The sequence below is a fragment of the Sus scrofa genome, chromosome 13 (assembly GCF_054392235.1).
Source record: "Sus scrofa isolate SSC_HxYL_T2T_F1_AM1 chromosome 13, Sscrofa_HxYL_maternal_Yorkshire_Landrace_v2.0, whole genome shotgun sequence".
Classification (NCBI taxonomy): Eukaryota; Metazoa; Chordata; class Mammalia; order Artiodactyla; family Suidae; genus Sus; species Sus scrofa.
The window spans coordinates 96,835,297-96,863,281 of NC_139395.1; the positions used below are offsets into that span (position 1 = coordinate 96,835,297).

The following is a 27,985-nucleotide window of genomic DNA, read 5'->3' on the forward strand; positions in this document are numbered from 1 at the left end:
TGTTTTCAATTCTAAGAATCAAGCTTTAGATGAAGCACAATCAATTCTATTTCTAGAACAGAACAAAGGCATTATGAACTTTGTTGCCATGTGATCAGGCAGTCCCGGGGCCAGAGCTTAGGGCTGGGGTGAAGGAGCGCGAAAGCGGAAGGACACACAAATCGGGTTAGTTTCTTGCAAAAATGGGAAGTGTGTGAAGCTGCCCTACACTAGTGTGTCTGTCAAGAACTAGAAATTTATCCTTAAACCTCTATTGCTTATTTTTATTGAACAGCCTTTGGTACTGAGATTTTTTTTTTATTCAGGTGCACACTATTGTAAATTTAGAAAACTAGTTGGATTAGAGAACCAGTGAAAGGGAGATGGCATGCGTATTACGGAAGAGAAGCAGCACAGTCACCGGGAGGAGTTTACTCCTCACATGTGAGGGCGGATGTTGGGAAGTGGATAAGCCCAGTGTTGACTGCAGGCCGGTGCCCTCAGGGAGGTCTGACCTTCCCACCAGTGCTGAGTCACTGGCTGAACTGCGGTTGACACGCTCTCCTGACTGTAAGGTGCCCTCCCCTCAGCCCCCAGTGTGTCAGGAACAGACTCCTGGGAATTCAGCAGAGGTGCTGGGAAGTCCAGCACAGTCTCCTCCGGGAAAGCCTTCCTCCACCTGATTAGGGATGTGCAGTGCTGTCTGCCTTCCTCTTTGTCCCCTTTTCTGATGATGTCATTCTGGTCCATTCTGTTGGACAGAACCTAGCCTCTGGAACTCGAGGAGCAGGATGAGAGGGGAGCCAATGTAGCCCCTTGTCTGATGACCTTGTGCAAGATACTCAGACTCTATACCTCATTTCTCGCCCATCCTCCCCCTGTCTCTGGATTCTTGATTATGTAAGGGACACGGAGGCAGAGAGAGGTGGCCAGCCCAAATGTTACGGCCAAACTATGTCTGGTGAGGGAACATCTTAAACCATCATCCCCAGGGAAGTTAAGTAGCATCAGGGCAGATGGAGTGCAGCCCTCACCCTTCCAGGACCCATTCATCACTATTGCTCATGCCTGTGTGTGCATGTCCTGTGTGGGTGTTTCACTGTGATGATCTTGGAGAGGTTTCAACAGAAGGCCATTCTTCTCTGAATTCCTCTGGCTGTGTGTCATAAGCTGGAGCTGTAAGCCGAGGCTGGGCTCGGAGGGAGTTGGGGTGTTCCCCATTCCTGGATTTGGGCAGAAAGAGGAAGGTCTGAGAAGCACAAGAGCTAGTGGGAGACTGTTCTCACCAGCCCCTGCACAAGAGTCTGGAGATCATGTGTCCTTGCTGGAGAGGAATCTTCTGAGAAGACCTGTGAGCCAAGACCCCTGGAGTCCTTAGCTGGGTGACTTTACATGAGTCACCTCGCTGCTTGATGTGTGATGATTAAGTGGAGATAATGCATTTTGTCTTTGTTGGTCACAAGGCATGTGTCCCTTTTAGGGGGAGGGTCAGCAGTGGAAAATGTGTCATCAAAGTTTCCCTCTGCTGACCCTTCTCTTTTCCTGAAGACATGTGAACAGCTTGACGTCTGGTTTTTGCTCTTATCTTGTTTTTCTTTTTCCTAATGTTTTTTTTTTTTTTTTTTTCTCCTAAGTTGATTCTTTCAGAGCTCTTGATGGTCTCGGAAATGAGTTGAATTTTCCTAGCCTTTCATTCAAATTCTGACTCCTTCCATTTTCCCATTCCAAATGCCCTGTTCTCCAACCAGATTCATCAGCTAACCATCCCCTGGACACAGGACAGACATTTCCACCCTTGCTGGTGCTTCTCCTCCTATCTGGATGCACTCACCACTCCCACTCCTCAGATTTTACTCTGTCTTCATATGCAAATCTACAGAAACCCTGAGGAAGCCCTGCAATTTCTAGCCGGCCTCTCCTCCCTTCTCTGGGCCCTAAGTGTACTTGTGACACATTGTACTGGGCAGGGCTCTGGTTGACGGCTGCTGGCATCTTATCTGCCCTGCCTCTCCTTTGTTTTGGGGATGTGTCTTTCACTTTGGTGAGTTTCCAGAGCGCTTCCAGAGCTTGGGGCAGGCTGTAGTATGTCTGTTATATGTAATGGGTGCTGCTTGATGTTTGCCTGAGATAAGGATGAAACAAGCTGCCGCCCTGAACAATGCACCTAATGTTTGTTCCCAGGGCCCTGGGGTTTTAGGGGAGCCTGTGGTTGCTAGTGGAGGAGGGGTGCAGAGAGAAGAAACCCAGAGCTCAGTAGCCTTGTGTCTCTTCTGTATGGAGATTTCACATAATGTTAATTTTTTGTTTTTGTCTTTTTTTAGGGTTGCGCCCTCCGCATATGGAAGTTCTCAGGCCAGGGGTCAGACTGGAGCTGTAGCTGTCAGCCTATGCCACGGTCACAGCAACATGGGATCTGAGCCACATCAGCAACCTACACCACAGCTCATGGCAATGCTGGATCCTTTAACCCACTGAGCAAGACCAGGGATTGAACCCGCATCCTCATGGAAACTAGTCAGGTTCGTTACCATTGAGCCACAAGGGGAACTCCTCGTGCCATTAATTTTTTAAAAAATTCTGGGAGTTTCCACTGCTGTTCAGTGCGTTAAGGATTCAGCATGGCCTCAGCTGTGGCTCAGATTCAGTTCCTGGCCTGGGAACTTCCATATGCCGCAGGTGTTGCCAAAAAATTTTGTTTGTGCTGAAAATCTGAAAATAATTTTACCCCACTGTTATTATTTCCACACCTATTGTGATAAACTATAGGAAAAAATTCACACCCACCATTGAAAAGTATGCCTGTAGCCCTGAGAAATTACCGGAAAAGGGATTTGACTTAAAAGGGTGGGCACTTTACACAGAACCAGGAAAAAAAGATCTAGCCTGTAAGAAAGGGACAAATGAACTTGCTGAAACCATCTGAATTCTAGAAGTTTGCATTTTGGGTCACCAGAGGTCACAAGTAATGGAAACGCTGAAGTGAATGGTCCAAGCAGTTAGACCTTCTCTTCTATGCAGGCCTCTGAGGCCCCCGGGGGTTGGCTTGAAGCCAGGCAGTGAAGCCTTGTTTGGATGCTAAAGACAGAAAGGAGCAGACCAGCTCAGTGAGAGGGGCTGGGCAGTGTGAGGCATGAGGCACAGGCGAGGAAGGCCAGGGGCAGCCACTCACCAGCTTGGTTACTCATCTCAGGCCTCCTTTACCCTGCTTCTCTCTGTTGGCTTCTGCTTGCAACCCCACTCCATGTGCTTGAGGTGGCCACCAGAATCTAAAGGTCCTCCTGATACCAGAGCCTGCAGCCCTCTGACCAGTTGTCCCTCAGCTCACCTTGTAAGAGGGAAACCGGGGAGGGGTGACCAGAGGGTGACTGGTGCAGTCTGTGCAGAGTAGAGGGGAAGCGTCTCCGGGGGGTCAGGATGTGTTACAGGATAGGCTGGCTGCAGCAGACCAGGGGTGCAGGGTACTGGACAGGCAGGCGGGCCTGGTGCTCCCACAGGCACACCAACCCTTTGCTGCAATTGAGCCCTCATGTCCATTGTTCAAACACAGGAATGTTGCAGGGGGTAGTTTCATGTGAGAATCTTGCTTCCCCTGGAGACTGCAACCTCTTTTCCTCCCCCTAGTGTGGAATTTGCAGCATTGGATGAGGTCTGGGTCACCGGTCTCTCAGCTTTGACATCAGAGAAGTCAGAACACACGAGGCCTTCATACACAGTGCAGTGTCTTATGTGCAGGGTAGTGTCTGAAGCCAGCGTGTAAAATGAAAATACATGTAATCAAAATGTCTCTGGAAAATCCTTTAAATCCCCCATAAGGTATGGGACACATATGTCTCTCTGCAAGCCTGACACAGCCAGTTTTTGCTTTAGCACCAAAGCACACTGCAGTTTTGGCTGACAACCAAGGGATGTGATTACTATGCATTCAGTGGCCATGTTTTATGAAAAAAATCTTCAAACATTAGATCCATTCTCAGTTACAAAGCTCCACAGGGAAATGCATGTTCTCTCTAAGGCACCTCCTCTTAGGAATGTGGGGAGGGGATAACCCACAACATAAAATCTTCCCCTTGCCCTGCCCTTCTCTTCCCCCAGCTCCTCAGCCCTGCCCTGCCCTCCCATCCCTCCCTCACTCCATCCTTCCTCTCTCCCTCCCCTTCTTCCTTTCTTCCTTCCTTCCCTCCCTCCCTTCCTCTCTTTCTTTCTTGCCATCAAAATATATGGTTTCATTGACTTTAGTTTCTCCTGGGATGGGATGTCACTGTAAAAGTGTAATACCTCTGGAGTTCCCATCTTGGCTCACTAGCTAACAAATCTGATGAGCATCCATGAGGATGCAGGTTCAACCCCTGGACTTGCTCAGTGGGTTGAGGATCCGGGGCTGCCGTGTGCTGTGGTGTAGTTTGCAGAAGCGACTTGGATCTGGTGTTGCTGTGGCTGTGGCTGGCAGCTGTAGCTCCAATTCGATCCCTAGCCTGGGAACCTTCATATGCCGTGGGTGCGGCCCTAAAAAAAAAAAAAAAAAGTATAGTACCTCTGTCTGTTCCACATTTGGCACTTAGGTATCTTTTCTCCACACAGGGATAAGGCACTCTCTGAGGCAGGAACAATGTCTTGTAGTTTGAACCATCTCCCTTGTACCTTTGCCAAGCCCAAGCATCACCAATCACCCTCTGCATGTATGATATCCCTCTGCACGTATGATGTCCTGCTTAGACATGCCTGGTTAACTGGTTGATTCCACCCTACCTGACAAGTGAACCTTATCTATGGAGAGGAAAAGTACATTCAAACAAAACACTTGGTTGATTTTGAACAATTAGCCAACAGTGGAAGGCTCATCCTTCAGGTCATTGTGCTACCTGTACACAGTCTAGTAGAGTGTTGCTTGGTGTGTGTCGTACAGATATGTCTCATCTACAACTTGAGATTTTCACTCAGCAGTGTGTGTTGAAGATCTCTGTGTGTCACAACGTGTTGAAATGCCTCCTCTTTGGCAGTGGCCTACGGTATTTCACCGTGTCAACGGGCCTCTTAGCAGAAAGCAGCAAAGGAAATTATAATCCTAGACAAGGTGTGACCTGGGGTCCAGTCACAGGACCAGAATAGACAAAAGCTGAGGTCATTTTGAGTCATTGACTCCAACCCTGCTGCTGTCCACAGAACAAGGCAGTGCCTTGACTTGACTTTGGAAGTGGTCTCTCTAAGCCTAGCTACTCTGGCTGATGTATAAACTCAGCTCTCTGAGTCTCCTGCCCTGAAACGGATTCCTTTTTTCTGTGCCTCTAGTGTGCCATTTTCCAGTAATAAGTTCTGGTTCTAAGAGTGAAGATTTGATGACCTCCTTTGTCCCTCAACCAAGTAATGCATTAAGAAGGATATTTACTTTTATGGGTAATTATAGGTCTATGAAGTGAGCGCTTAATATCAGGCACTTTCATCCCTTATCTCTGAGCCCTGCAATGTCCTTCACAATAGGTATTACTAGCTTCCCCACCCCCACCCTGCACCTGTGGCATGTGGAAGTTCCTGGGCCAAGGATCAAATGCAAGCCACAGCAGTGATAATGCCAAGTCCTTAATGCCTAGGCCACTAGGGGACTTTTTTTTTTTTTTTTTTTTTTTTTCCCACTGTACAGCAAGGGGATCAGGTTATCCTTACATGTATACATTACAATTACAGTTTTTCCCACTAGGGGACTTTAAGTTCAATTTCACAGATGAAAAACCTGAGCTGTAGAAAGGTTAGACAATTTGCCCAAACTGTTCAGTTACTGAGTGGAGAGCCATGGCACAAACCCAGGGCTTGGCCTCAGATGATAAATTGTGATACCATCGATTTATTTATTTAGTCAACAGTATTTATTGAATGTCTGTAATGTGCTGGAAATTATACCCAGTGGCAGGAATACGGCAGTAAACAAAGCAGTAAACAAAGAGAGAATCAAGCTAACATTTTAATCAAGGCGGTGATTAAGTAAGCACACAGGAGTTCCTGTTGGGGCTCAGTGGGTTAAGAACCCAACATAGTGTCCGTAAGAATGTGACTTTGATCCCTGACCTCACTCAGTGGGTTAAGAATCCAGGGTTGCCACAAGCTGAGGTGTAGGTCACAAATGTGGCTGGGATCCAGCATTGTGTGGCTGTGGTACAGGCCTGCAGCTGCAACTCTGATTTGACCCCTCGTCCAGGAACTTCCACATGCCACAGGTGCCACCCTAAAAAGAAAAACAAAAGTAAACACACAAATACATACTGTACCTTACGGGATGCTAAGGACTATGAATGAATATAAAGCAGAATAGGAGTACGATGAGTTGTAAAAGCGTATTGGATAAGGCCTCCCTGAGGTGGGGACATCCAGGCAGAGAGCTAAAAGAAGCAAGGGAGTAAACCAGGCTAAAATCTCAGGTGAACCAGGTAAAGATCCTCAGGTGTAAAGGCCCTGAGGTAGTGCATGCTGGGTGTGTTCAAGGAGCATAAGAAGTCCAAAAGGGCCAGACTAGAGCCAGCCAGGCAGAGAGACATGGGGGTCAGATCAGAAAGAAGCCAGGCCCCGATCCCTTGAGCTTTCTAGGCTATGCTTAGGACTTTGGGTGGATTCTGAGTGGAGAGTTTTGAACAGGAAAGAGGTCAGATATGGCTTAAGTGTTTAGAGAATCATCCAGTCTCCTATATGAAGGTTATAGGTGGGGTAGAGCAGATTCCAGGACATCAGTTAGAAGGCCACTGTAGTAGGGAGTTCCCGTCGTGGCGCAGTGGTTAACGAATCCGACTAGGAACCATGAGGTTGCGGGTTCGGTCCCTGCCCTTGCTCAGTGGGTTAACGATCCGGCGTTGCCGTGAGCTGTGGTGTAGGTTGCAGACGCGGCTCGGATCCTGCGTTGCTGTGGCTCTGGCATAGGCCGGTGGCTACAGCTCCGATTCAACCCCTAGCCTGGGAACCTCCATATGCCGCGGGGGTGGCCCAAGAAATAGCAGCAACAACAACAACAACAGACAAAAAGACAAAAGACAAAAAAAAAAAAAAAAAAAAAAAAAAAAGAAGGCCACTGTAGGAATCCCAGGAAGACAGTAGCTTGGACCAGAGTGGTAAGCTGTGGAGATGGTGAGAAATGGCTGGATCAGGAATCTGTTTTGAAGGTAGAACTTATAAGGCTTTGTGATGAATTGGACATCCCCTTAAGGAGGAAGAAGTGCAGATAAGGATGAGTCTGAGGTTTTAGCCAGAGCATCTATTGGAGATGGTACCACTTACTGAAACTAAAAGGCCTGATATGGGGTGGGGAGTGGGGGAGTGAATTCGGGGAGGTGTGGAGAATCAAGAGTTCTGTTTTTGTCACATTGTCATTGAGACCTGCAGATGGAAGTGTTAAATCAGCAATGGATCCATCAGGACAGAATCCACACTACAGATACATTTGGGAGAGCCACTGATACATTTACAGATTACTGGGAATTGAGTAAAACTATTCATCTAGTTTATCACCTACTATGTGTAGCTCACAGTGCGTTGTGCTTGGAGCACAGCAGCAAGCAAGACAGACATGGTGATTATTCTAGGCTTGCTCCAAAAATGGTCTTGATCTTTGCTGTTATTAAACTTATTAAATGTTAGGGTAGAAGCAAGCTTAGAGATGATCATGTTCAATCTCTAAAACGGTCTCCAATTTACAGCAGAGGCATGGAGAAGTTAAGAGATTTGTTAAAATCTGTTGTTTAAAAACCACTTACAGGAAGTTTCCGTTGCGGCTCACTGGTAATAAGCCTGACTGTTATCCATGAGGATTCATGTTCAATCCTAGGCCACACTCAGTGGGTTAAAGGATTTGGCATTGCTGTGAGCTGTGATGTAGGTTACAGATGCAGCTCGGATCTGGTGTGGCCGTGACTATGGCATAGGTTGGCAGTTGTAGCTCTGATTTGACCCCTAGCCAGGGAACTTCCATGTGCCATGGGTGCGGCGCTAAAAAGCACAGCAAAACAAAACAAAACACCCAAAAAAGCCCCACTTACATTTTACATTTAAAGAAAAAAAAATGCATATGCCCGGTCCAAATTTTTCATATTCTTCAGGGTTTTTTTTTGTTTGTTTTTTGCATTTTAGGGCTGCACCCACAGTATATGGACATTCCCAGGCTAAGGTCGAATCAGAGCTGGAGCCACTGGTCGTAGCCACTGGTCACAGCCTCAGCAACATAGGATCTGAGCCATGTCTGCAACCTATACCACAGCTCATGGCAACACTGGATCTTTAACCCACTGAGTGAGGCCAGGGATCAAATCCATAACCTCATGGTTCCTAGTCAGATTTGTTTCTGCTGCACCATGATGGGAACTCCCAGTTTTATTTGTATCTTCTTATATTCTAAGAAAGAAAGTTGAGTGGAGCGTGAAAAAGATGGTTTAAAGACTTCGCCTAAAGGGCCTAAGAGGAATTTAGTTGAATTCAATAAGTATTTAATTTTTGAATACCCACTATGCCAGAGACTATGGGTATAAGGATGATTAAGAAGCATCCAAAGACAGCCCAAATATTTGCAAACTATATATATACATATGTGTATATATATATATACTTTTTTCTTTTTTTTTTCTTTTTGCTCTGCCCACGGCATGTAGAAGTTCCCGGGCCAGGGATGGAACCTAAGCCATAGCAGTAACCAGATCCACAGCAGCGACAATGCTGTATCCTTAATCTGCTGAGACACCAAAGAACTCTGCAAATTACAATTCTGATGAGGGACTTGTGTTTAGAATGTGTAAAAACTCTTAATAATAAAAAGACAAATAACCCAATTAAAAATTTGGCAAAGGAAAAAAAATTGGCAAAGGGAAAAATGGGCAATTCACAGCATCAAAGACCTCAGTAGTACGGTCAGATTCCAGGGTAACCTTGTGACCTTCTTCACAATTCCAAGGAGTTCCATCCAAGGAGCAGGGCAGAAGCATCCCTGGGGAGCTCTGAATTTGGTGTTAAGTCATAAAAGTCAGTGTGGTAGGAGCAGACATAGGTCCATAGGAGCTTAGACGATAACACAAGGCCAAAACAGGAGCCAGCCAGGCCACAGAGCTGGGCAACTCCTAGGAGTGGGGGAGGTAAGAGATGGCAGAGGAAAAGGACTCTGAGCAAAGGGGACCAAGTTGGTGGACTGCTTCTCCCTGAGGGGGCACAGATTCTGGAAAATGGCACCTAAGACCACAACATGCTTAGGCTTCTTATCCATGCATCGTCTGCTGCTCTGTCCAGCCTAAGGGCCCCTGTTGGTTGAAGAGTCCAGGACAGAACAGGTGGAAGATTCTGGGACCAATGCAGAGAAAGAAATGAACTGACATCTTAAGTAACCACAGTGGAGCCAGGACGAGGCAGCTTTCAAAGTATGATCCTCCTTCTGGCTAAAGAATATCCGCTAAAGCTCTGCCTCAAATGCAGTATAATCTTGAGGTTACATGACTCAGAGTCACGTCAGTTGTCTCCTTTGTCTTCATGCCCCATTGCGTGAATTCCATGAATGAAGCCAATGAATTATCTTGTCAGGGAGTCTCCAACTTTTCCACCCAAGAACCTCTAACAGTAGAAGGGAGAAAACTTAGACCCTTGGAACTCTGGTAAATGTGGCTATGATGGCACATCCAAAGCAGAGAATCTACCTGATGTATCCCAGTTGCCACAGGAACCCAGGTGTACTATGTTTTGGTTTTTTTCTCCAGGTTTATTTTGTATTCTAGTAATTGCAGGACAGGAGACCTGAAACTGTGGTCAACTCTGGCAGCTCTGTAATAGTTTTCCATGGTTACTGTAAAAATCACCACCTACCTAGTGAACTTAAAATACATGTTTATGTGATGGTTCTGTGGGTCAGGAGTCTGACATGGGTCCCACTGGGCAAAAGTCAAGGTGTAAGCTGTGTTTCTGACACATGTGTTTCTTTACGGAGGCTCCAGGGGAGAAGCCATTTCCCTGCCCTCCCCAGCTCAGGAAGCTGGTCCCCTTCCTTGGCTCACGGCCCTCGTCCTCCATCTTCAAAGCCAGCAGCCTTGTGTCCTTGTGGCCCTTCTTCCATAGTCGCCTCTCCCTCCCATTTTCTACAGCTGAGGAAGGCTCTCTGCTTTGAAGGACTCTTGTGATTACACTGTGCTCACCTGGACAATCCACCATAACCTCCCCGTCTCAAGGTTCTCAATCTTAATTCTGCAAAGGGTGCTTTGCCATGTAAGAAACATTCACAGGTTCTGGGGATTAAGACGTGGACATCTCTGAGGGGGCATTATTCTGCCTGCCATAGTTGGTATGGCAAGAAGCCCTTGTGTTAATACCGAGAAGACATAAAGGTAATTTCCCATCTTCCTGAGAGGGTAGCTGGGCCAGATATATTTCTGGACACTTTTTGTCATCAAGGATCTGGACTTTACTGTGTATTGCCAAGAGTTCGCAACACGCCTCCCCAGATGTGCTTCTGAGAACTTTTGCAAAAGAAAGAAATTGGATAAAACTGTATCTGGGTGGCTTGAAAAGATGAGGCAGCCACTCTGGAGAGATGTCTGTTTGATCTAGGAAGAAGCTCTGGTGGTTCCTGTGGGAAAGGGATGCAGTGTTCCTGGGATGGCAGAACATTAAAAACAAAAACCAAAAAACAAGTGCTATGAAAGGGTTGGTCAGTGTTGGTCCTGGGGACACAGGTGTGGAGTGACCACAGAGCTGCTCTCATGTAGGAACATATAGGCTTGGACAGCTGATATTAGATCACCTGTGCTGAGAAGGTGTAAACTCTGCCTGCTGGGGAATGCCAGGATGCAGGGATGTGAGCACTGAAAAAGGTGGTGTTCTGAAGCTGAAAAAATGATAAAAATGAAGTGAATGAAGTGAATTGTGAATATATAAAATATTAAATATAGTTATATTAAATAATATATCAATATTATACAGATTGAGTTCTTTATAACTTTTTTTTTGTCTTTTTTAGGGCCGCACCCTGACTCATATGGAGGTTCCCAGGCTAGGGGTCAAATCAGAGCTGTAGCCGCTGGCCTATACCACAACTCACAGCAATGCTGGATCCTTAACCCACGGAATGAGGCCAGGAATCGAACCTGTGTCCTTATGGATGCTAGTCAGATTCATTTCCGCTGAGCCACGATCGGAACTCGGAGTTCTTTATAATATTGGAGTTCCGCGCAATATTTAAAGCCAAGCAAACCTCCTGCTGCAAGAATAAGAATTTTCTTTTCCCAGCCCCATCTGCCTGCATTTGCGATTCACAGTACTCTGGTTCATTCAACTTTGGCCCAATTTCGTGTGAACTAATTATCCTTATTGTGCGAGGAGAGTACTCCCGCCTCTTACCCGGTTCTCCCTCTTAGCATCCGTGCGTTGGCACGTGACTTCTCCCTGAACTCAAAAAAGCTGTGTAGGTTGCAATGCGTGGGTGAGCACGCGTGCGTGCCTGCCTGCCTGTCTGGGAGCGGAAGATGTGGGAGCGCTGGTCCCAGTGCCGAACGCACATACGTTTCCAACGTTAGTTTCCTTTTTCATCCCTCCCTCACCCTTAACCTACCCCTCAAGCCGCACAAATCAGGTGGCCACTGAAAACACACCCCTACGCCTTGACGTGCCCTTAGGCCTCCCAGGGGAAAAGATCACCCTGTGACCCAAAGGCAGTGCCTGTCCTCAGCGGCGGGAGGGATGGCAGTTTCTGGCTTACTCAGGCCACTATGTGGGAAGAAATTTCCTGGAACAACCCCCTACTGGTAGCCAGCGCTCTAAATGACTATGATTTCTTACCAGTTAAAAGCCAGCACCTCCCAAACTCCTGCTGTTCACCTTTAGCCATGTTCTGCCCTCTTCAGAGGTTTTCCATCCTGCCTCTGCATCAGAATGACTGGAATTTTAAAAATACTGACGCCTGCATCTCACCCCAGAGACTCTGACTTAACTAGTTTTGGAGTCCAGCTAGTCTAACGTTCTTCGTGACTGGCCAGCTTCGCTAGCCAGTTACCAGGAAACTTTCTTTGCGAATAACCTTGAGAATGGGGAGAGGGTGAGGGTAGCAGCGAAGAAATAAACGCTGGGGAAGTTTCTTTAACTCCTCCCCCTTTCATTGGTTCTGCTCTTTCACCTTTCTACCCATTTTTATTATAGTTACTTAGCATTAACTGTACGGTTCCTTTTTGTTCATCCAAGCTATTGTTCCATTGCAACAAAAGTCGAGGGTGAAAAAGGCAGCAGCAGTCCATAGCTTCTTGATGTTTTTATTTCCTCTTGGCTTGAAAGTCTTGCTAAGGGAGCAGAGAGGAGTTGGGGTGAGATGCTGAGACTGAGGGTAAATAGGAAATGAGTCAGTGTCCAGTCTGGCTCAGCCTGGCCCACTCTGTGTAGCCCGCCATCAGACTTTCTAGAAAACACAGGCGGAAGGCATCTCTCAAACTCTCCTGGTTTCCTTTATGGCTTAATGCTCTCATCTAAAGGAGACTGAGGCTCAAGGCTCCTGCACGTACCCTGCAGGTTTCAGAATCTCTGAAAGAAGGCACTGTCCACTGTGAATGTTTTATTCTGCCCTCTGCCAGGAGGAAATTAGTGTGGGAAAACAGCCAGCTCAGCACTTCCACTACTAGCTTTTGTAAAGAGTCAAAGGACTATTCTCTTTTTTTTTTTTTTTTTTTTTTGCGAAGCCCAGGTTTCAGATTATTCTTTTCTAGTCTCATGAAATTTACCAAAGAAACTCAAACTTAGGTGGTTTTGGTTTAAAAGCCATACAGTCTGTGGGTTCTGTGTGGGTGGACATTTATGCCATCATGGACATTGTAGTTGTGCATATTAGACTATATGCTTCTAGCATTAGGATTAGAGATAAAATGAGAGGAGGGATATGGTTTTCATGTCCAAAGGCTGGTTGATAGGTTTCCTGATTTAAAAAATAAAAATGTTGTTTAATTGATAGCTGTATTAGTAATAGTTTATGGTGCATTTGAACTTGATTTTAACCCATTAAGATAGTCCTGTCTCAACTGGCCAAGACTATGGGTCCAATTTAATCTGAGTGCAAACAGAGCTGCAGAGGTATATGTACATATATTTATATTAGACAGACATATATTTAATCTAAGGAATGTCTATACTATGTATAATACTCTGTACATGTTATATAGATCATGGGCCCATTGGTTTCAAATCCATTCCTCACTTTCCTCTTCTCTGCTCTGTGTCTCAGGGAGGCTGGCCACTGCAGAATTTTTCCCGGCTGCCAGGTCACATGGGTTCCAGCCAGGCGCAGCCAATGAAAGGAAAGGCCAAGGTGTTGCTCTCTCAGGAAGCTTCCTGCCCTCCTATGATATTTCTGACAGTATCTGTAACGAGGCTTCAGCCTCTGCCAGAAAGGCCAGCTGTGGTTCCCGCTACCATCAGTGACCCCAGCCTCTGGGCTCTGGTAACACCATCTCCTCTGACTTCCCCTCTGACCCAGGCTTGGGAGTGACTTCCCACTGTCACTAATCTAAACTTCTCAGATCACTCATCAATCGTGTAACCAATTCTCTGCATTAAATCCCCTCGGTTATAATATGTGTGGCAATTTCTGTTGTTCTGGTTAGATCCTGACTGATAACATACGTTGTGGTTAAAATGTATTTTTCTTTAACATGGATTAGCCATTAGCAAATTCTTTAATTAGAGTTGTGTTTACACAATCTATCATTATCTGTATCTGTTGAAGGGCAGTTCGTAATCTTTTGAAATTATTATGACCTGCCAGTAAAATTTTACAATATATAAATTTCATAAATGGTTGTGAATTCTACCATCTTGAGCTTCAAAGCAGCGGCTTAATTTTATTCAATATATTCATATGATAAATGTAATGGAAATTGTGCATCATAAACCCACGAATGAATGTTATTCATAATAGAACCACTACTATTTTGTATTTTGCAGAAATAGCTCACATTCATTCTTGAGCTGCAATACATACTGACTTCCAGCAATAACATCGTGGAGGAATGACCTGGGAGTAGTTACAGTAAAAGAAATCTCATAATAACTACTTTGAAACTGGGAAGCAATTTATATCTCCCTCTTTAAGTGATTTATTTTTATCGTTACTTGCAGTATCTTTCCTGAACCCTTGCCTAAAACCATGTATCTTGCTGACTGCAAATGCAGATTGACGGTCTCATTGCAGGAGGGGAGTGCATTAGGAGGGTGTCTTCTGAGAGCCATGAACTATAGCAAGTCACTTTGGCTACCACTTCCTTTCTCCCCTCCCTTCCCCATCTTGCCCAAGCTTAAAGGACCTTACAATGGAAAGAAAGGCATGTAAAAGAGCCAGGATTTCACACATGGAACCTGGTATCTGGCAAGAGAGTATGTGGATGTATGACTAAAGATGGCAGATGAAGCATGCTCAATTTTATCCTCACCAGCCCCCCACTAAAATGACAATAATGATATTTTAAAAGTAGCAAATACCCAGTAATGGCAGAGGAACCCTCAGCAGATAAGAGATTTCAAAGAATTTCTGGAGGGTAGATGAGTGATGGCAGAAGAAAGAGAACAGATGGAGCTAAACTTATTACATGAATGGGAGTTCGGAGACACATAGAATGGAGAAAAAAGTCTTTTGGAAGACAGAACTTGGGACACTAGGCAATTCATAAAGAGCAGCTGAGTGAGTGATGGGGCTGAAACTATGGTGACTGATAAAATGGCACAAAGGAGCAGTTGGCCTCTTATCCAACTTGGCAGCCAGATAGTCTCTCCCCCCACACGCTCCTCCCTGTAAAAAACAACAGCCTTGTTCTCTCTACACAATGTAATGGCCCCAAAGATAAGACCCTGCAATGCTGGGGTTTAGAAGTTCCCTAGCTGAGTCTCTGCCAAGTAATCATAGTAAAAGTAATAGAAGCAGCAAAGAGTAGTGAGGACATGATATATTAATTCATTTAATGTTCCAAACAACTTTAGGAAAAACTGAGGAAAAGAGTGGTTAGATAACTTGCCTAAGATCACACAGCAAGTAACTGGCAGAGTTAGATCACCACAAGGTAAAGACCCAACTAATAAGCCCCATGGTTTAAAAAAAAAAAAAAAAAAAAAAAAAGGTACCAATCAGCGTCTCATTGCCTTGTTCTATAGTAAAGACAACTGAGGATGACTGGATGGTTAAAGAAAGTTTGTAACATGAAAGATAGATAGAAAGAGTGACCCAGAGGAAAGAGGAAAGACAAGAAATAGAAAAGAAGAAAGAAAATTCATCTCCTCAGAGAAATCTGAAAAGATATTGCATCAGAAAACAACAGGATGCAAAGAAAAAAGAAATAATCATAATCAGAGAAGTGTAAATAGCCCCCGGAAATTAAAAACACATTTATATGGAGTTCCTGTTGTGGCTCAGTGGTAACAAACCTGACTAGGAGCCATGAGGACACGGGTTCAATCCCTGGCCTTGCTCAGTGGGTTAAGGGATCCGGTGTTGCTGGGAGCAGTGGTGTAGGTCACATACAAGGCTTGGATCTGGCATTGCTGTGGCTGTAGTATAGGCCAGTGGCTACAGCTCCGATTGGACCCCTAGCCTGGGAACTTCAATGTGCCACGGTTGCAGTCCTAAAAAGCAAAAAAAAAAAAAAAAAAAAAAAAAAATTATATGAAACATTCAACAGAAACACAGGAATATAAATTCAAAGACATCTCCCAGAGAAAGGACAAAGAGATGGAAATCATAAGAGAAAAAAAAATTTTAGAGGGCTTACATCAGACCAATAGTAAGTTACAGAAAGAAAAAATGGGTAATGGGAAATGTAAGATGTTTCTCAGAGGTGAAGGATGTGCGTCTCCTAGACATATAATCAGAAAATTTACACATTGAGGATGCAGAAGAGGTCCTCTGTCACGTTTATAATCTCTTCTGAGACCAAAGCTAAGTCTTTTGTGCACTCTCAATAGGTTTATTCTAGGAGTTGAAAATGAGTAACAGGGTCTACATTATTGTGACCATGAAAATATTACGTACCGTTAGGCTGGTAATCAGTTTGATTACATGTCTTTTCCTGTATAGCTTTTTGGGTTTTTTCCCCCTGAAGTTTGTATTTGCCTTTGTGAGAATCTTTGCCATTACTTTACCTTCAGGTCTACCTCATCTCCTTATCTGATCAAGCATCCTCTCAAATCCCTTTCTTTGCTCCTGAGACACTCCAATTTGGACAGTTTGCTCTCCAGGCTCCTGCACAGGAGTCACCTAGTATCTCCCGGGATTCCATTGCTCCCTGGATCCCACATCTGTTTCTTTACAGTCTTATTCCCTGGGTTTCCTGAAGCAGATCCTTAGGTAACTTCTTTATTTTATCTTATTTCATTTTATTTTGTCTTTTTGTCTTTTTCTAGGGCCGCACCCACAGCATATGGAGGTTCCCAGGCTAGGGGTCTAATTGGAACTTCAGCTGCTGGCCTACGCCATAGCCACAGCAACGCAGGATCCGAGCCTCGTCTGCGACCTACACCACAGCTCACAGCAACGCCCGATCCTTAACCCACTGAGTGAGACCAGGGATCAAACCCACAAGCTCATGGTTCCTAGATGGATTTTTTAACCACTGAGCCATGATGGGAACTCCATTAGGTAACTTCTTTAGAAAGAATGTGTAGGCAATCAATTTCCTCAATCTTGTATTCAATTTTCATATTTAATTGATACCTTGGCTGGGAGGAGATTTTTACATTGAAAATCATTTTTTTTGTGGAATGTTGAGAAATTGCTCCAGTGCCTTTTAGCATCCAGTGTTGCTAATGACAGGTGAGATAGAATTTGAATTTCTGTTCTGCTGGTAAGCTCCTTTCTTTCCCCTACTCCCACCCTCTTGAAATGGATACATCATGCAATAGCAATATAAGCATATTGTTAACTTGGAAGGTAAGAAGTGGTTGCCTCTGCAGAGTGGGACTGGGAAAGACAGAAAACCACTGCTTTTATTTTTTTTCTTAACAATATGCATGCCGATTTTGACAAAGCTTTAAAAATTGTAAAACATGGTGAAATGCAAAACTATAAAGAAAAGCGGGGAGTTTCCATTGTGGCGCCGTGGAAACAAATATGACTAGTATCTCTGAAGATGCATGTTCAATTCCCTGGCCTCAGTGTGTGAGGGATCCGGCATTGCTGTGAGTTGTGGTTGTTGGTCACAGACATAGCTTGGATCCTGAGCTGCTGTGGCTGTGGTGTAGGCTGGCAGCTGTAGCTCCGATTTGACCCCTAGCCTGGGAACTTCCATATACTACAGGTGAAAAAGAAAAGAAAAACAGGTGAAAGACATCACATAAGAAAGGATTGTGTTACCTCAGAGTCAGGGAAGCAGCTGACCTGTCTTCTGACTTGGGGGGCAATTAACCAGTTGCTTGCCTTATACCTATTCTTTATAAGTATAAAGTCTTTAGCTTTATAGTTACATGTTTCATGAATTCTTCTGATAAATTGATCACATTTTTTTTTTTTAAAAAGGCATATGACATACTTTCATGCCAAAGGGCAACTTAAAAATGTGGTCCGGGGACTTCCCTGGTGGCTCAGTGGGTTCAGGATCAGGTATTGTCGCTGCTGTGGCTCAGGTCACTGCTGTGGCACAGGTTTGATCACTGGCCTGGGATCTTCCATATGCCATGGGGATGGCCAATAAATTAATAAATAGATAAACAAACCAAATAAATAAATTCAAATGTAGCCCAAGTGCAGTATAGCAAAACAAAAATTGTCTTACAAAGAAAAAATTATAAATAACATCAATCTTCCCTTTTTGCTTCTCTCAAATCCAGTATTATAAATTGAAAATATTAAGTGTAATCTTCATCTAACAATGTATTATTTATATCTGAGTTAGGCTGATATTTTTTGAGGGTTTTTTAAATCTCCATGAAATAGAGAAAATGCAGTTTGAACCTCAGGTTGCTCAAGAATTCAATACAAAGTGAAAGCCTCAAAAGAATCTACTTGCAGAGATGAGGAAAATCTGTCAATAAATCTTACTACTTGCCAAAAAAAAAAACCAAACCAAAAAAACCCCAGCAAAGTGAAAGCCTCATTTTATGAAGTTCTATTTCTAGAAGTATGCTTCCAATTCTCTGATTTGGTCCCACATTGACCGAGTACCTGAATCTACCGGGAATTCATATACCTGCAGGTATTTATGCCAGGCCTGGTTCCAGGCCTGAGGTACAGACAAGGTCCTTTTGCCCTCATAGAGCTAACATTCAAGGAGAGCAGGGAGGAGTTCCTGTTGTGGCGCAGTGGTTAACGAATCCGACTAGGAACCATGAGGTTGCGGGTTCGGTCCCTGCCCTGGCTCAGTGGGTTAACGATCCGGCGTTGCCGTGAGCTGTGGTGTAGGTTGCAGACGCGGCTCGGATCCCGCGTTGCTGTGGCTCTGGCGTAGGCCGGTGGCTACAGCTCCGATTCAACCCCTAGCCTGGGAACCTCCATATGCCGCGGGAGCGGCCCAAGAAATAGCAACAACAACAACAACAACAAAAAGACCAAAAAAAAATAAATTAAAAAAAAAAAAAAAAAAAAAGGAGAGCAGGGAAAACAGATATTCAGCTGTTTAATGAATGTATACTATGTCAGGTGATAAAACTAACTAAAGCAGGCAAAGGAGCTGGGGAGTGGCCAGAGGGTGGCTATTCCTTGAGAGACCTGAATGCAGCGTGAGGGCGGGGGTGGGAGGAAACCATGTGGTTACCTGGGGCGAGAGAATCATCCCGGCGCCCCGCCTCCTTTCAGGGACCCACAAATGTATGTGTTTTTGTCTTCCAGGTATGTACAGGCTAGGGGAGGACCAGGGGATCATTCAAATGCTCAGAATCCAAATTTCATGGAACCCTAGATTCAAAGCATGTTTAGAATGAAGATATGCAGGTGAGGAGAAGGTCATGGAAGAGCTTCATGTTTATAGAAAGATGTGGAAGGAAACAGGAGTGGAAGAAACATTCCTCAAGGGAGGGCTAGCTGGACTGGGCTGAGGGAAGGGCTAAGAAAATGATAGAAACGACAGTATCCACGGGTGAGGTGATGGGGAACAGCTAAAAGTCAGGCTGCGGCCATAAAGCCCTCTCTGCAGTCATTACGGGCTCACAGGCCAGTAGGCTCAGACGTCAAGCATGTGCAGAGAAATCTGAAAAAAACTTGACCACAGAATTGGAGCACAAACACCCCCAAATAAGACTAACCTGTCTTCAGTCTTAGTACTGATTTCCACTGAAACAGAAACAAATAAAAACAAATAACCCTTCCTCCCACACAAAAGCCTTGAAAAGCAGCCTAGTGCAGGCCAGGATGGGAGCCTACCACAATATCAAACATGAAGGCAATGTGGCAGACCCTGAAGATACAGAGAAATAAAAAGAGAAGGCACCAGCTCACTGGAGACAGAAGGCTATGGGCTATGAGGGGCACAAGGGGGCCGAGCTCATAGGTAAAACTTGGGGAGCCCAGGGAGCCACAAGGACTGGATGAGTCAGGGAAGTCTCCCTGGAGGAGGCTGACTCACCAGCCCCTCTCTCTCTTCCTCTCCCCACCAATCTCTCAGTCTCCATCACCTTCATTCTCTCTCCTCCACCTTCCCCCTCTTTCATTCTCCCCAAGCCACCCCCCACCCCCACCCCAACCCTATCCTCTCTTCTTTCGGGGAGCTCTGACCCCTTTGTCCCAAAGCATGATCCGCCCCCCTTCTCCAGCCATTTTGCATCCTCAGCTCAGACAAACCAAAGAACATTTCTCCAATCTATTCCCCTTAGAAGGAAGAGAAAAGAAAGGAATTCTCAAAACCTCTCGTTGAATGCCTTCACTTGTTACAGAAAGCAAAAGTTGACTCATGGAGGAAAACTGGGAACTCATGGAGGAAAACTGGGAACCAGTCATCTACCAATGAGGGTGGGTGGTGGGGAGGGGATGGGGGGAAGAATCAAAGAGAGAACCTGAGTGGGTCTGAGCTGCCATTGTTCCTGAGCTTGTCTGTCCCTCCTAGTGGGCTGTAGAGACCTTGCCACTCATTGTTTAAGGCTGCACCCTATCAAGATAGAAGTGCTTGAATGAAGGAGCACATCTGAATGAATGAGTGAATGGACAAGTTAACGTGGCTAAATCAGACACTGAGTGTGGTGAGGTTGCTCCCAGGTGCCACATTACTCACCTTTACCTAGGATGGTTTCTCAGGAGCTATGCTGGACTGCAGCAGCTGTCTCCAGTTGTTCCTCCTGCAAGCGTGGTCTTGCAAAACAACATGATCATGGGCCAACTTCTGCAGTGTCTTATGACCACCTTATGAGGTCAACACTTGGGCACCTGGTCTCAGGCTAGTTTCCTTGTTTCTCTAATCTAGAACCTCCTGCTTGGACTTGTTGATTTCCTAAATCAATAATCCCTTCACTCTTCTGTACTAATAGTGAAGATTAAGTCATATCAAAGTATAAAAACCTCTGTAATATGTGCAACACACACAATGCTTGCCTCTCAGAGTCAACTTTTTTCTTTAATACCATAAGCATTATTACAAAGAAATCATTACTAACCCAGATACCCTCTCGCACATGGCATCTCCCACAGGAGCTTAAACACTGCTGATCCTTAAAGTCTGCTCTCATCATGTAATTCTCATGTGGACACTCAACCACCTTGTGTCTGATCTCTGCTGCTCAGCTTTGAAAACCATCCACAGTCTGGTTCTTCCCTCCAGATCAAACTCCATGTGTTCCCCATTCCTCCCAACATTCATCGTCTGTCTCACAACCAGGCAGTGAGCATTCTCATCTCTATCCCTTTTCCAAGTCCCTGGAAACTTCTCCTTCCCTTCCTCCTCTCTCTTCCAGCCAACTAAAATTAGGAAATCGAGTGGGGCAAGGGTATCCTCCCAGGACACCTCCCCCAGAGAGACTTCCCTGACTCATCCAGTCCCTGTGGCTCCCTGGGCTCCCCATGTTTTACCTACGGCTCAGCCCCATTATGCACTTCATGGCTCATAGCCTTCTGTCTCCAGTGAGCTGGTGCCTTCTCCTTTTACTTCCTATATCAGCAATGTCTGCCACATTGCCTTTTTTGTGCAGTGGGTGTTACTTTAAAAGTCTGAGTCAAAGGAACTAAATCCCTTGTCCAGAGATTTGTGGTTCATCCACTGGTCCCCAGCTCTTCCTCCTGGACTGGGAGATTTACTAGTGTCATCAAGATCTAGGTTTAGGCTGGTGGCCCCAATTCCAGACCCCATTTTCATGGTCCTTCTTGAAGATCCTGAAGATCCTATTTCTATCTCTTTTTTGTTTGTTTGTTTTGTTTGTTTTAATAATGATTTTTATTTTTTCCATTATAGCTGGTTTACAGTGTTCTGTCAATTTTATACTGTAGGTGACCCAGTCACACATACATGTATACATTCTTTTTTCTCACATTATCATGCTCCATCATAAGTGACTAAATATAGTTCACAGTGCTACACAGCAGGATCTCATTGCTTATCCATTCCAAAGGCAATAGTTTGCATCTATTAAACCCAAATTCCCAGTCCATCCCACTCCCTCCCCTTCCCTTTTGGCAACCACAAGTCTGTTCCCCATGTCCATGATTTTCTTTTCTGTGGAAAGGTTCATTTGTGCCATATATTAGATTCCAGATGTAAGTGATAACATATGGTATTTGTCTTTCTCTTTCTAAGTCTACTTCACTAAGTATGAGAGTGTCTAGTTCCATCCATATTGCTGCAAATGGCATTATTTTGTTCTTTTTATGGCTGAGTAGTATTCCATGTGTATATATACCACATCATCTTAATCCATTCATCTGTAGATGGACATTTATGTTGTTTCTATGTCTTGGCTATTGTGAATAGTACTGTAATGAACATGTGGGTGCACGTGTCTTTTTCAAGGAAAGTTTCGTCGGGATGTATGCTCACGAGTGGGATTGCTGGGTCATGTGGTAGTTCTATGTATGGTTTTTGAAAGTACCTCCATACTGTTTTCCATAGTGGTTGTACCAATTTACATTCCCACCAACAGTGCAGGAGAATTCCTTTTCCTCCACACCTTCTCCAGCACTTATTATTTATGGACTTATTAAGGATGGCCATTCTGACTGGTGTGAGGTGGTACCTCATGGTAGTTTTGATTTGCATTTCTCTAATAATCAATGATGTTGAGCATTTTTTCATGTGTTTATTGGCCATCTGTACATCTTCCTTGGAGAAATGTCTGTTCAGGTCTTTTGCCCATTTTTCCATTGGGTTGTTGGCTTTTTTGCTGTTGAGTTGTGTAAGTTGTTTGTATATTTTAGAGATTAAGCCCTTGTCGGTTGCAACATTTGAAACTATTTTCTCCCATTCCATAGGAAGTCTTTTTTTTTTTTTCATATATGGTTTCCTTTGCTGTGCAAAAACTTGTCAGTTTGATTAGGTCCCATTGGTTTCTTTTTGCTTTTATTTCTGTTGCTTTGGGAGTCTGATCTAAGAAAACATTTGTCAAGTTGATATCAGAGAATATTTTCCCTATGTTCTCTTCTAGGAGTTTGATGGTGTCTTGTCTTATGTTTAAGTCTTTAAGCCATTTTGAGTTTATTTTTGTGCATGGCGTGAGGGTATGTTCCAGTTTCATTGATTTATATGCAGCTGTCCGGTTTTCCCAGCACCACTTGCTGAAAAGACTTTCTTTTTCTCATTTTATATTCTTGCCCCCTTTGTCAAAGATTAATTGACTGTAGGTGTCTGGGTTTATTCCTGGGTTCTCTATTTTCTTCCATTGGTCTGTGTGTCTGTTTTGATACCAGTACCACACTGTCTTGATGACTGTGGCTTTGTCATATTGCCTGAAGTCTGGGAGAGTTATGCCTCCTGCTTGGTTTTTGTTCCTTGGGATTGCTTTGGCAATTCTGGGTCTTTTGTGGTTCCGTATAAATTTTTGGATTGTTTGTTCCAGTTCTGTGAAAAATGTCATGGGTCATTTGATATGGATTGCACTGAATCTGTAGACTGCTTTGGGTAGTACGGCCATTTTTACAATATTAATTTTTCCAACCCGGGAGCATGGAATATCTTTCCATTTCTTTGAATCCTCTTTAATTTCCTTGATTAATATTTTATAGTTCTCAGCATATAAGTCTTTCACCTCCTTGGTCAGGTTTATTCCCAGTTATTTGATTTTTGGGGGTACAATTTTAAAAAGTATTGTATTTTTGTATTCCTTTTCTAATATTTTATTGTCAGTGTACAGAAATCTATTTCTATCTTTTTTTGCTTGGAAAGATCCTAAGGACTAATGTTTCCACTAAATTAATATGTGCATATTATAAATAAAACTATAAGTGTTGTTTAGATAAAAGAGAACTTCTAAGAAGTGAAGATTATAATCAGAGGAAGGAATTAAGGGACCTTTGCTCAAAATGCAGGAGCCCCTCTCATTCCAAGGGGGAATTCCATAGATTACATTATAGAGAGAAATATGGGTGACAGTTAAGAACTGCTCCACCATACCCAGGTACAAAGGATCCTACATTGCTGCTATATTTCTCTAAAGTCAGGTTAACCTTGTACACAATGGAATATTACTCAGCCATTAAAAGGAAAGCAATAATGGCATTTGCAGCAACATGGATGGACCTAGAAATTATCATGCTAAGTGAAGTCAGTCAGACAATGAGACACCAACATGTGGAATCTAAAAAAAGAACACAATGATCTTCTTTGCAGAACAGATACTGACTCACAAACTTTGAAAAACTTACGTTTTCCAAAGGAGACAGGTTGCAGGGGTAGAGGTATGCACTGAGGATTTGGGATGGAAATGCTATAAAATTTGGTTGTGATGATTGTTGTACACCTATAAATGTAATAAAATTCATTAAGTACTTAAAAAAAAAGAGATATGAAGAAGAAAAAAATAAAGTCAGGTTAAGCTTGGTTGCACATATCTTACTCTCCAAGGCTGAGAAAGAATCCAAAATCATGTATTACCAGGTCTCCCTGCCCCTGTCTCCCAGGCTCTCATAGGCCCAGGAAAGGGGAATTGGGTATCCTGATTCTTAGGTCGTGGTGGGTGCCAAGAAGTTACCCCTGCTCCTTCTGCTACTCCATGTGCTGGCCTCTTCTGGCTTGGAGGACCATGAAGAGGCTTCTTGTCACTGTGTTCCTCTTGCCACTGCCTATGGGTTATCCATAAAGAAGCCTACCTAGGCTCTCAAAGCAGTAGTGTGTAGTGTCCAGCCCCCGACTGGCTTTCAGGTAGCCTCTCACCTGAGTTCCTACAGGGATGGTGGGACACAGACTCCCTGCCACCCTGGAAACCTACACCCACCACCCCTATACATGTACATACATGTCTGAGCACATGCGCATACATGAGCATGCGTGTGTGCATGCACACACACAGAGACACACACACACACACACTCACACACTTCTCCATCTCAGAGAAGTCACCAATAGAGCTGACCAAATTTCCCTCCTTTAAAAGCAGTGAATGTTTCTGCCATCCTGAATAATTCTTCTTAACATGACTGGTTTCCAACCAAATATCTGAGTAAAAGGGCCTTATCCTAGGGTCTAGAAAGTTCTCTATTTAAGACTCCAAAGCACAAAGGGCAAGCCCAGAATTTAAAACTTAAGGCTGAGAAGAAAATTACCTTATCATTCTTTTTTGCTGATAAGGGCACGGCAGTAAAAAAGGATAAGACACCGATTAACTTCTCCCTCACTCTGCTTCATGGGTGAGCACTGAGCCTGTGGGGTGTGTGTTTGTGTGTGCGATGGAGGTGGGGGTGGGTGGCTAAAAGCATTAACGTGGGAGATTTGGATCCCTGATGAAATCTCAAAGGGAAGGTTAGCAGAAGCCAGGAAAGAAACCCGAGCCACGTGTCTGCAGCATTACTGGGTCCTGTGACCATCTGAAATGAGGAAATGGCAATTTGCAAAGATTTCCTGTGCAGCCGTTAGTCTAGGGCTGGCATGAGGAATAGGACTGCTAGTCTAGTGGCCCAGGACAGGGTGAAGGGGGCAGGGGTGTGGGGGGGAAGCCTGAAGACCCCTGCATTCCTCTCACAGAGCCCTGCAGCCCAGGATGGGGGCCTGCATCTGAGGGGACACCTTTTCCTAACTCATCGTATGTGTCATACGAACTGATGCGGCCCTACTTAGGAAGGACAGTGGGATAAGATACTATACCAGGCTTGAGGCAAGTCTGGGTATTTGGTGGACTGTAAAGATTATAAAACTCTACACTAAGACCCACCTATATATTTATATATTTGTGTTTATTTATTTAGGGGTTGAATCAGACGTGTAGCCACTGGCCTACACCACAGCCACCATAACACCAAATCCGAGCCGTATCTGCAACCTACACCACAGCTCACAGCAACGCTGAATCCTTAACACTCCGAGCGAGGCCAGGGATCGAACCTGTGTCCTCATGGATGCTAGTTGGGTTCATACTTGCTGAGCCAAAACAGGGACTCCAACCCAACCTTATATTAAAGCAGGGAAACAACAAGGAAATGAGCATTCATACTACTGACCCTTTGTCAAGGGAAGTCCAGCAGAAGGCAATCAGGACACAGTAGCTTCCCCCTCCGCCCCAGCCCCTCCCCATAGCGTCAGTCAGTTGGTCCTGCACCATGTTACGAAGCCTGGTAATGGAGTTCCCTGGTGGCTCAGTAGGTTAGGGATTTGGTATTGTCACTGCAGCAGCTCAGGTCGCTGCTGTGGCCAGGTTTCCATCCTTGACCTGGGATTTCCATGTGCTGTGGAAGTGGCAAAAAAAAAAAAAAAAATCCCAGTAATATGGCTCATATCAATCCAAGCAAAAAAAAAAAAAAAAGGAGAATTTTTAAATTAAATTCTCACTTAAAGAGATAGAGTAGGGCTTTTAAAGACAATTATCACTGCCAGGGTTCCTTACTCAGTATTGTTAGCAACCTGAAAATTATCTTTAAAAGTGTACTCTATATAAGCCTCTTACAAAGGGGAAATTAGGAAAGGAAGGATTTGAGATTTCCTTTATAAATCAACAAGAATGGCTTTTTAAAAGTTGATTTGGGGATTAAGAATGTAACACCTATTTATGGCAGAAAATAATTAGATCCTACCAAATTGCTCCTTAAAAATTATATGTATTAAAACATATATGCAACACTACCACATGTTTGATCTTTTTCCACACACTTGACAATTATAGATAGTCTCAATCATTTTCATGTTTGCCTGTCTGACAGGCAAAAGTCCCTCATTGCATTGTCTCCATTTCCCTGATATTAATGATGTTGAACATCTTTTATTTATTTATTTATTTTTTTCCGTCTTTTTGCTATTCCTTGGGAATCTCCCATGGCATATGGAGGTTCCCAGGCTAGGGGTCTAATCGGAGCTGTAGCCACCTATGCCAGAGCCACAGCAACGTGGGATCCGAGCCGCGTCTGCTACACTACAGCTCATGGCAACGCCCGATCGTTAACCCGCTGAGCAAGGGCAGGGACCGAACCCGCAACCTCTTGGTTCCTAGTTGGACTCGTTAACCACTGCGCCACGATGGGAACTCCCCTGAACATCTTTTATATGCTATTTGTCATTTCTACTTTGTTCTATGAATTATTTGTTCATATTCTTGACCCTTTTTATTTAATTTAATTTATTTATTTATTTGGCCATGACTGTGGAGTGTGAAAATTCCTGGGGCTAGGGATCGAACCCACATCACAACAGTGACAGGGCTGGGCCTGCTGAGCCACCAGGGAGCTCCTCTTTGCCTTTTTTTGTGTTATTGTTTTCCTACTGATATTCATCTTTTACCTATTATAGCTCTTGAAAATATCTTCTCAAAGTCTGGCATGTGTCCTTTGACTTTATTTATAGTATCTTCTGCCCTCTAGAAGGCTTGGGGTTTTTAATAGCAATCAATTCCTGACTTTCATCATGGCATCTGGGATTTTGTAATTTATTTAAAAGTCTCCTTAATCATAGGATTATAAAAATATTCTTTTATTTTTTTCTAGTACTTTAATAGTCTTTAAAAATGTTTGTATAATCAATCTAGCTTTTATTTATTTGGTGTATATCACAGGGGCTCATTAACCACCAGACCATTCATTAACACACATCCATTAAAACTACCTAACCCCATTTTCCATGTGTCCTGGAGAAAAAAGGGAAACTAAGTGCTTTCTTCCACCTGAGAGACAGTAGTGAGACAACCACAGGGGAGGAAAGGATGTGTAACATTAATCTGTGCCCAACAGAGATGTCCACTCTAGTGGGAAGACTCTTAAGCTACATAATTTAAACTTTCTAAAATGGTCCTTATTTGCAATTTTTTTTTGGGTGGGGGCTGCACCTGCAGCATATGGAAGTTCCCAGGCTAGGGGTCGAATCAGAGCTGCAGCTGCCAGCCTACTTCACAGCCACAGCAATATCAGATCCGAGCCGCGTCTGCGACCTGCACCACAGCTCATGGCAATGTCAGATCCTCAACCCACTGAACAAGGCCAGGGATCAAACCTGTGTCCTCATGGATACCAGTTAGTTTATTTTGGCTGAGCCATGATGGGAGCTCCTGCAGTATTCCTTCTTACTGACACATAGTTACCACTCAAACTTTGATTTGGAAACTGTGTAGCTAATACAGCCAGTGAGGTGTGTATGTAGGCCTGTAAACACCACATGAAGCATATTGAGTTCTATGAATTCAGAGGAGCGAGGGGGGCATTTCTGCTTGGGAAGATTAGGGAGAAGATTTGAACCAGACCTTGAAGGCAAGTTAAGTTTTGAGAGACCAAGGTGGTGGGAGAGATCATTCTAGGCTGTAGGAACAGAGGAACAAAGGCAGAGAGCAGAAAAGCACAGGTTGTATTTTTGGAAGCACTCATGAGCTCTCCAGTTGTCTGCCATATAGGGAAGTAGTGAGGGGTTAAGCTAGATGGTAGTTTGAGGCTGGACAGTGGAAAGCCTTGAATGTCAAGGTAATGAGTTTGTGGCTTTATTCTCTAGGTAGTGGATTACCACTGAAG

General features: G+C 44.2%; 1 protein-coding gene across 6 annotated transcripts in view; it reads left to right on the forward strand.

The window, feature by feature from the left end:
- Positions 1–27,985, forward strand: part of ZBTB38 (zinc finger and BTB domain containing 38) — a 130,830-nt gene that overhangs the window by 5,167 nt on the left and 97,678 nt on the right. Inside the window, exon 2 of one of the 6 annotated variants that reach the window (XM_084986691.1) lies at positions 13,184–13,399. The exons of the other annotated variants lie outside the window; for them this stretch is intronic. The gene's annotated coding sequence lies outside the window, so the exon portion shown is untranslated. The remainder of the gene's footprint in view (positions 1–13,183; positions 13,400–27,985) is intronic. 6 annotated transcript variants of the gene reach the window in all.